The sequence below is a fragment of the Genypterus blacodes genome, unplaced genomic scaffold (assembly GCF_046128005.1).
Source record: "Genypterus blacodes isolate CSIRO-AG114 ecotype Tasmania unplaced genomic scaffold, CSIRO-AGI_Gbla_v1 ptg000005l_1, whole genome shotgun sequence".
NCBI lineage: Eukaryota > Metazoa > Chordata > Actinopteri > Ophidiiformes > Ophidiidae > Genypterus > Genypterus blacodes.
In genome coordinates, this window is record NW_027466819.1 from 3,530,001 (window position 1) to 3,537,500 (window position 7,500).

The 7,500-nt window shown below is 49.5% G+C and overlaps 1 protein-coding gene across 1 annotated transcript in view; it reads right to left on the reverse strand.

The window, feature by feature from the left end:
- LOC142999454 (receptor-type tyrosine-protein phosphatase N2-like) overlaps positions 1-7,500 on the reverse strand; it is a 110,061-nt gene that overhangs the window by 45,419 nt on the left and 57,142 nt on the right. The gene's annotated exons all lie outside the window — the stretch shown is intronic.

Below are 7,500 nucleotides of genomic sequence, written 5' to 3' on the forward strand. Positions count from 1 at the left end.
AATTGCATCAGGGCGCTGTGGGTCGGCCGACAAACTGGGATGCCTGACGGTGAAACCAGATCTTTAAAACTGCCCATCATACAGTAAACACAACACGGACGCGTCCAATCCCGGCTGCCTGGGAAACCGGAGAGAAGCGGACGCAAACTCAATGCAGTGCCGAACCGAAAACACTCTTCTGGGATTTAAACCCGCGTACGGTATTTTAAAGGATGAATGGCGGAACTCACATCACCTTCTGACAGCAAGTGTGTTTCTGAGAGCGAGGAACACACGGAACCACAGCGTCACGCAACTCTGCGCAACTGACATGTTACCGGCACCAAAGACGGAGAGGTGATTTCCAACCGTCTAGCCCGTTACCTCCTTCTCCAAACGCCTGAGTCAGAGTCCATTGCTTCCTCATCAAGCGGTTTGTTATAATCGTGCAGGTGGATACCAAGAAACTGTGTGTAACACTGAGCGCACACCTACGTTTGCTTCACATGCACACAAAGTACAACCCAGACGCCTACGAAGCAGAGGAGCCTTTGTGCGAGACCTTAACCTCCGTTTGTACAGACATTTGACAGCAGCAGTGTGAGTGTGTGTGACTGTACAACTGTGGAGCCACACGGAACCAAACTCTCGTCTCTGACCGCTCCGTCCGCTGGGAATGCTGACTTAATGAACCAGTCTGTCCGTCTTCAAGAGCGGCGGGGAGGACCGGTGGCAGCGAGCCAGGATGGCAAAAACACCCCCGCCCCCTCCTCCTCCTCCTCCTCCTCCTCCTCCTCCACCCAGCTCCACGCCACGCGGCCCGGCCCGGCCCTGTCACCGGGCTCCTGGTGTCCTCGCCGTGTCCCGACTTAAGGCAACGGCTCCAATTTCACAGTTTAATTAGGGCTAATCTGAGGAAAGCGAGCCAATGCTAATGAGCTGGCGCGTGCAGGAGAGCGCCGCTCGCACAGAGGAAACGTCCCGACAAGGTGCCGCACATTTACAGCTCCGGTCTGTCGACATCCTGACTCCACCGGGCCGCCGCTCATTAACACGGTGCTAATTAATAACAAAGTAGGCTATGGAGCGTTGTTACAGGGGTTCGCTTTTGGCTTCCAATGGCGGAAAAAAGTTATGTTTGATATGGAATTTATCTTTAAATAGATCTATAGCAGCCAGAGGAGGACAGTCACTGTAACATTGTAGTATAATGAGCTGAAGGATCAAGTTTTGGCCTTGAACTTTCACTTTTGTTGAGTCTCAGAGGGAAAGTTTGTGCTTTCACTCCACTGAACTTGTTTGAATTAATTTGTAGTTGCAATACGACTTCATTCATATCATTTCCTTCACTCCTTTTTTCCTGTCCTGCATCCTTATTTCACCACTAAACAGATTTGCGTATGTTACAAATCTGTCCTCAATCTTTGGGGGCGGGGTTAAGGGCGGGGCCGGAGTCTGTGTGTGTGTCTGTGTGTGTGTGCGTGTACATTGTTATCAGTTAAACAAGGAGCATCTTCACCACCTTCTATTTCCAACGCGGCGAGTGCTTTAATCAACTTTCCCATGGCGGCATTCCGTAATTGATTGGCAATCAGCGGCTTGTGACAGACACCTAGGCGACAGGTATTCATCCATTACACCAGGCGTCGCTCTCATTTCATGGTGGCTGCACGCTAGACACTGGTTGTTCATATGTATTATCAAAACACAGACAATTTAATTATTCAACCCCCCCCCCGCCCCTCCCCTCCCCTCATCGAATGCAACGTCTCCGCGTTTGCAAAGCGACTGCCAACTTTTGCCGCCGCCTGTTTTTCTGTCTCAGATGTCCTTTGAGAGATAACGCCTAAAAATTCCATCAACATTCATATATCCTTTTTTTTTTTTTTTCCCAGACGGGGGATGAAATTTGATGGGATCTGGCGTGTGGCGTTATCTTTCAGCGGGGGAGGGGGGAGGGGTTATTTCTTCGCTGTGAGGCAGAGACGATTGCGGTGTTTAGACGCCGGGCGAAACGGCAGCGGAAAAACAATGCAATCTGTTCAAAGTATTCATCGCCCGATAAAAGGCGCCAAGGTCAGAACTCTGGGCGACGGCTGCAATCCGGAAACATTATTTGTGCGGCGGGCTTGTTTGCCTTGAAAGCGCTTTTATAAGGAGCGCGGCTGCTTAGTAACCGCAGTAGTGGAGGAACAAGCACGCACACAAAAAACAAGTCTTACATTTCTTTTGGCGTTTGTGGCGCTCTAGAGTGTCCTGGTGGGTTTGTGCGCCGCCGACACGCAACAACAACACAATGTTCTCTCTGTAATAAAGGAAAACCACACCGAAATGATGGTGTTTTTTTTTTTTACTCTCGCCAGCGATACATCCACCGTTCTTTAAAATGCACTTAGATGTAGAAACGGAGTTAAAGAACATTACAGGGAGCTTCTGAGGGCATGGCATTATACGCTTATCTGAAGGCCAAAATAGCTTCTCTGTCCATATCCTCCAGTAAATGTGTGTCTACCACTCTGCCTGCCCGTCCGTGTGCTTGGTTCAGACGACTCGTTCGGGCTCGTGTGAAACAGTGTGGGCCGCAATTTCAGATTCTCAAATGTTATTGTTAATAATGTGGAACAATTCATTTCGGGAAAGCGGGATGTGGACGACTCCGACAGCTTCCCACGCTCAGCCGCACTCTCCCCTGAGGGTCTCCTTCAATGGAAACAAGACCCCATTCACCAGCAGCGGAGAAACGCCATTAGATTGAACCGTATGGAGCTGGAAAAAACGGAAATCAAAGCTGAAGAAGCCACTTTGATGTCTGGCAAACAGCCAGCTCACTACAGCCAGATAAGTTGTTAAACTAGGAGAGGAAAGTGTTTCTTACGCTCCTGATTTTCCGTCTGTGCTCGAGAGTTGCGTCGTCTTTATCTCTGAACGTGTTCCACTTTTTAAAACCTCTAATGCTGGATGAAATTAGGCCACCACAGTCTTCTTCAGTCATCATCTGCATAGAAACACATTCCCCACTGTTTCTGATCAGCATAGAAACACAGAAACTAACATTGATATGATAAAAGGGGGATTAATCCCTGCTAATTGTTCCCCATACAGCCCACGCTGTGATTGAGAATGACTACATTAGCCAATGGGAAGAAGACAAACAGTAGTAATGTGAATTAAGTAGCCCATTATATGCACACAGATCAAGAGAAGGAGAAGCAGGAACTGAACAAATGAGTCATGGGAGGACGAGAAACCAGAGAGGAAATCAGTCCAGACAATTATCATATCAATCAATGTGATGCTGTTGATAACTAATCAGATAAATTGATGCTTTATAACAAACCGCACGGAGCCTGGCTGCAAATGAATCAAAGCTCCGGAGTGACAACACAAACAGGGAGGAAGAAAACACGCCTCAGCGCAGGTTTGGAGCAGTTTAAGTGCTTGTTTACCTGCTGCAGACAGCCAAAGCCACAACACACACACACACACACACACACACACACACACACACACACGGTGACGAGCGGCCAGAGACCAGCCAAACAGTACGACATCGTCTGTGACCTTTGAGTGCCGGTGGCTCCCAGCAGGCTTTTCTAAAGTTTAAATCGCCCCAAATACTGGAGGTATGTAACCACGGCCATCTGGGAGCTGTGGCTTATTCTACAGCTGCAGCTCATTGTAAATCAGCCCGGATCGGAGCTTGGGCTGAATGACTAAAATGTAAATGTAATCATGATTCACAGACTCACTTCCCACTCACTGCTCTCTGTGCCTCTGCACTGCAGAACACTCTGCATTCTGCCTGAGGAAGAACAGTGTGGAGGAAAGAAGCCTCGTCCCTCTCTCTGCCCAGGTGCATGCTGGGATATTTACTGACAGTATCATGACGGGAGGTCAGCGGCTCTGAGAAATGACTGAAATATAAATCTATATATCTGTAAGTGTCTTCATCATCAGAAGCATCCAGAAGAAAATCATGATCCAGAAAATATGGAAGGAGAAATTTGAAGTTTAATTTCAATTTTAAAATGATTTGATGCAGAAAATGAAGACCTTAACTTACATTTGAAACCAAGAAATGGACTTCAATGTTGATCTAATCTAAACTGATTAGACTCTTTGAACTATTTAAAATTTCTCTTTGACCAAAACACACACACACACACACACACACACGCACGCACACACACACACACACACACACACACACACACACACACACACACACACACACACACACACACACACACACACACACATTCCTGACGTTACGCAGGGATAATCGACAGCATCCAGGCACAGGTGCGGCGTTAATTAGCACACGCTTCTTTCTACGCCACGTGTTGCGTAATCACAGCGTGGCGAGGCGAGGCTGCCATTGAGGAAATGCAGGTGCTTTACGCCAATTAAGACATTTAACATGCTTCAACAAATCAGTTTCCAATCGCGTAATCACCGTGTGTTGGTCAGGGAGAGAGCACACGCACGCACACACACACACACACACACACACACACACACACACACACACACACACACGTTTACTGCCTTTGTATGATGGAGGTTTGATTGGCTGACTTGTAGCAGAGTACAGAGTTACAGGGATCTTTAGTTTGTTGAAGTTTCACCAAAACCAAACTCCTTTTCTCGATCGCTACGCCTTAAAATGTTTTAATGAATGAACTCCTGAGTTGCGCTGCAGCAGGGCCGTCTGGAGTGAGTGGACGTGTGTGATACGTGATGCTGAGTGTGTTCAGATATCATGTTTAAGTTATATAAGAACGTTCACAGAGGCTGCCTGATTTACATTTACGCTTCTGTGATTATGTACTTATATGCATTTCACATCCCCACAGGCACCTCGCTCTCTCTCTCTCGCTCGCTCTCTGCACGCTGCCTGCACACACACTCACACCCACACCACAGCTGTACAAACAGATCTCACACACACACACACACATGCAGCGCTCCAGCCAGGCCTCTGATGCATCCTGCCAAACCCCATGCAGCCAGATATTGTGTTGCGGCAGCGGCGTTGAGGCGGTTTCGGTTCCCGAGCCTCCGGGCGCTGACAGGCTTCTCCGTGCCCACCCAGGGAGCGCCCCGGCCCGGCCCGTGGCACCGGAGCCCCCCCGCGTCCGCCTGTCAGTGTCCGGCGGGCTCCGCGGATGAGCGGCGAGCCTCCCGGCTCAGGGGAACCTTTGGTTGCAGATGCCGCGCAGTGTGTGGCGAAGCTCCGACCGCCGGCGCCAGGGAGAGGAGAGATGTGCGCAGAGACGTGCATGAGAGGGAACGCAAAGATAAAGATGCTCAGACATTTACATAAAGACAGTCTTTGCATTATGTATGTGTGTGTGTGTGTGTGTGTGTGTGTGTGTGTGCTGCTACAGCCTTCAATAACATATATACACACAGGATACACACTAGATTCATCTGATGCTTTATTTATGACATCATACATGAGGCTCACATCAGCACCGTCTTTTATTTATGTCTTTTATTTCTCTCGTCTTACTCCTGAGTATATTTGATATGCTTGAATGTACCTTTGTCTCTGTCTCTCTCTCTCTCTCTCTTTCTCTCTCTCTCTCTCCCTCACACACACACACACACACACCCCGAACACCCTCTTGACATTTCCCAGTATTGTTGCTGTTATTGGACAGCAGCACAGGCGACCTGCAATCCCACCCAGACAGCTAATCAAGCGTGCGGCGGCGTTAATGAGAGCGGCCATTTTAAAGCACGGGGCTATTTACTCCGTGATCTATTCTGGCGGCGGCGGCGGCGTTGGCCAATCTAAACGGCAGCTCAGTATTCAGCACATCAAACCGGACCCACAGGCTGTGTGTTGTCATTACGCACGCACACACACACACACACACACACACACACACACACACACACACACACACACACACTGGCACCTTGTTTACAGCGCTTGAGCTTTTTCCAGGTGGATTGACAAAGAATTCTGAGCTTCATTTTGAGGTCTAGAGCCTGGAGTCAGGTTCTGTTTGGGCCTAAACCCAATGGGCCGCGACCCAATAACTGTGTGTCTGCAGCTCAGACCTGAAACAAACTACACAGACAGACAAACAAACAATCAATCAAATGAGACAGAGATAATTATAGAGGCTGTTCCTTTCTGAAGCATCAGACAGAAACTCAATGATATTTAAGAGGAGAGAGGTTTAAGCTCTGATTCCTGCACTGATCACTGCGGTTCAGGATCAAATCTCCTGGATTCCTTGCGTCTGCACACACACACACACACACACACACATTCAGAGTCAAACATCAGAGCGTCTGCACCAAACTGTGCTGCAGGGCTCCGATCACTAAAGGTGTTGAGGTTAGGAAATGACCTGAGACAGAGTCCTGATTGGAGGACGACTCAGCCTCCATCTTCTTCTTCTTCTTTATGCAGATATTGGATGATGTCATTCACTGTGCAGTCTGGCAGGTAGGAGCTCTGACTCCTTTTCTGTCCCACCTTTCTCCTGGTGACCGTATATGAATCTATCTGTTGCCTGGGGCAACGCGAGGAGGGGAAGAGGGGGCGGGGCGGGGCCGCTGGCCTTGTACGCCAGCTGTCTGGAGCGCCGCGCTGTTCGCCAGAGAGCCCGGCGGGGGGTCTGCGGCCCGCCGCTCTGCACACTAAGCACGGCGCAGGGGAGAATCCATCCAGGTGTCAGGCTGGCAGGGCTGAAGCACAAACTGGGCTCGCCTTCCTCACGTCTCCGCTCTGAACGCTCCCACGGGCCGGGACAGAGTTATTCATTCTTACTGTGTGTGGCTCAGTGTGTGTGTGGTGTGATCCACATCAGAAAGCAACTATGGCCACTTCAACCAGACTCAACCAACAACAAGGCCTACACCGTTTCCTTAGCGATACATAAACGCATACGTTCACGTTCTGCGGACGCTTCCCAAATCGTTTGTCTTTGTTTTGCTGTAACCTTGTTCTTCCTCCTCTCTTAAAGCAGCGAGCTCTTCTGCGCTGACCTCAGGCTCTCTTCTACGAGCGTCCGTCCCTCCGTCTACGTTGCCATCTTAAATATGCATTACCTCATTACATCTTGTCTGTGATTGGCTGCCGCCCGCAACGCCAGCGCAGATATCATGACTGTAATGGGATTCCGGTGCAGCGATCAAAACCGCGGTGACGTTTGTGAAAGAGCCTAAATCACCGTGGCGTAGATTTAGTGCCGCACGAGGCGTTTACCTTTGACTTCCATGGCTGCGGCCCAAAGTCGCCCCTGACAGGTAAAAGACGCAGGCAATCACCTTCCAAGATATCCCAGCATGCATTTGGCCCTCAGGCTCCTGCGGTGAGACGGCATTACCATATCAAAGGCCATTTGGCTGCTGTGTCTCGGCTGGAGAGAAGAGGAAGAGGAGCCGCTTCACCGGCCTCTTCATTCAATTTCTCACATCCAGACATTTGAATATCTATGGCAGGAGATGCAGATTATCTCCTCTCTCACACAGACGCACACATGTAGACATGGACACACA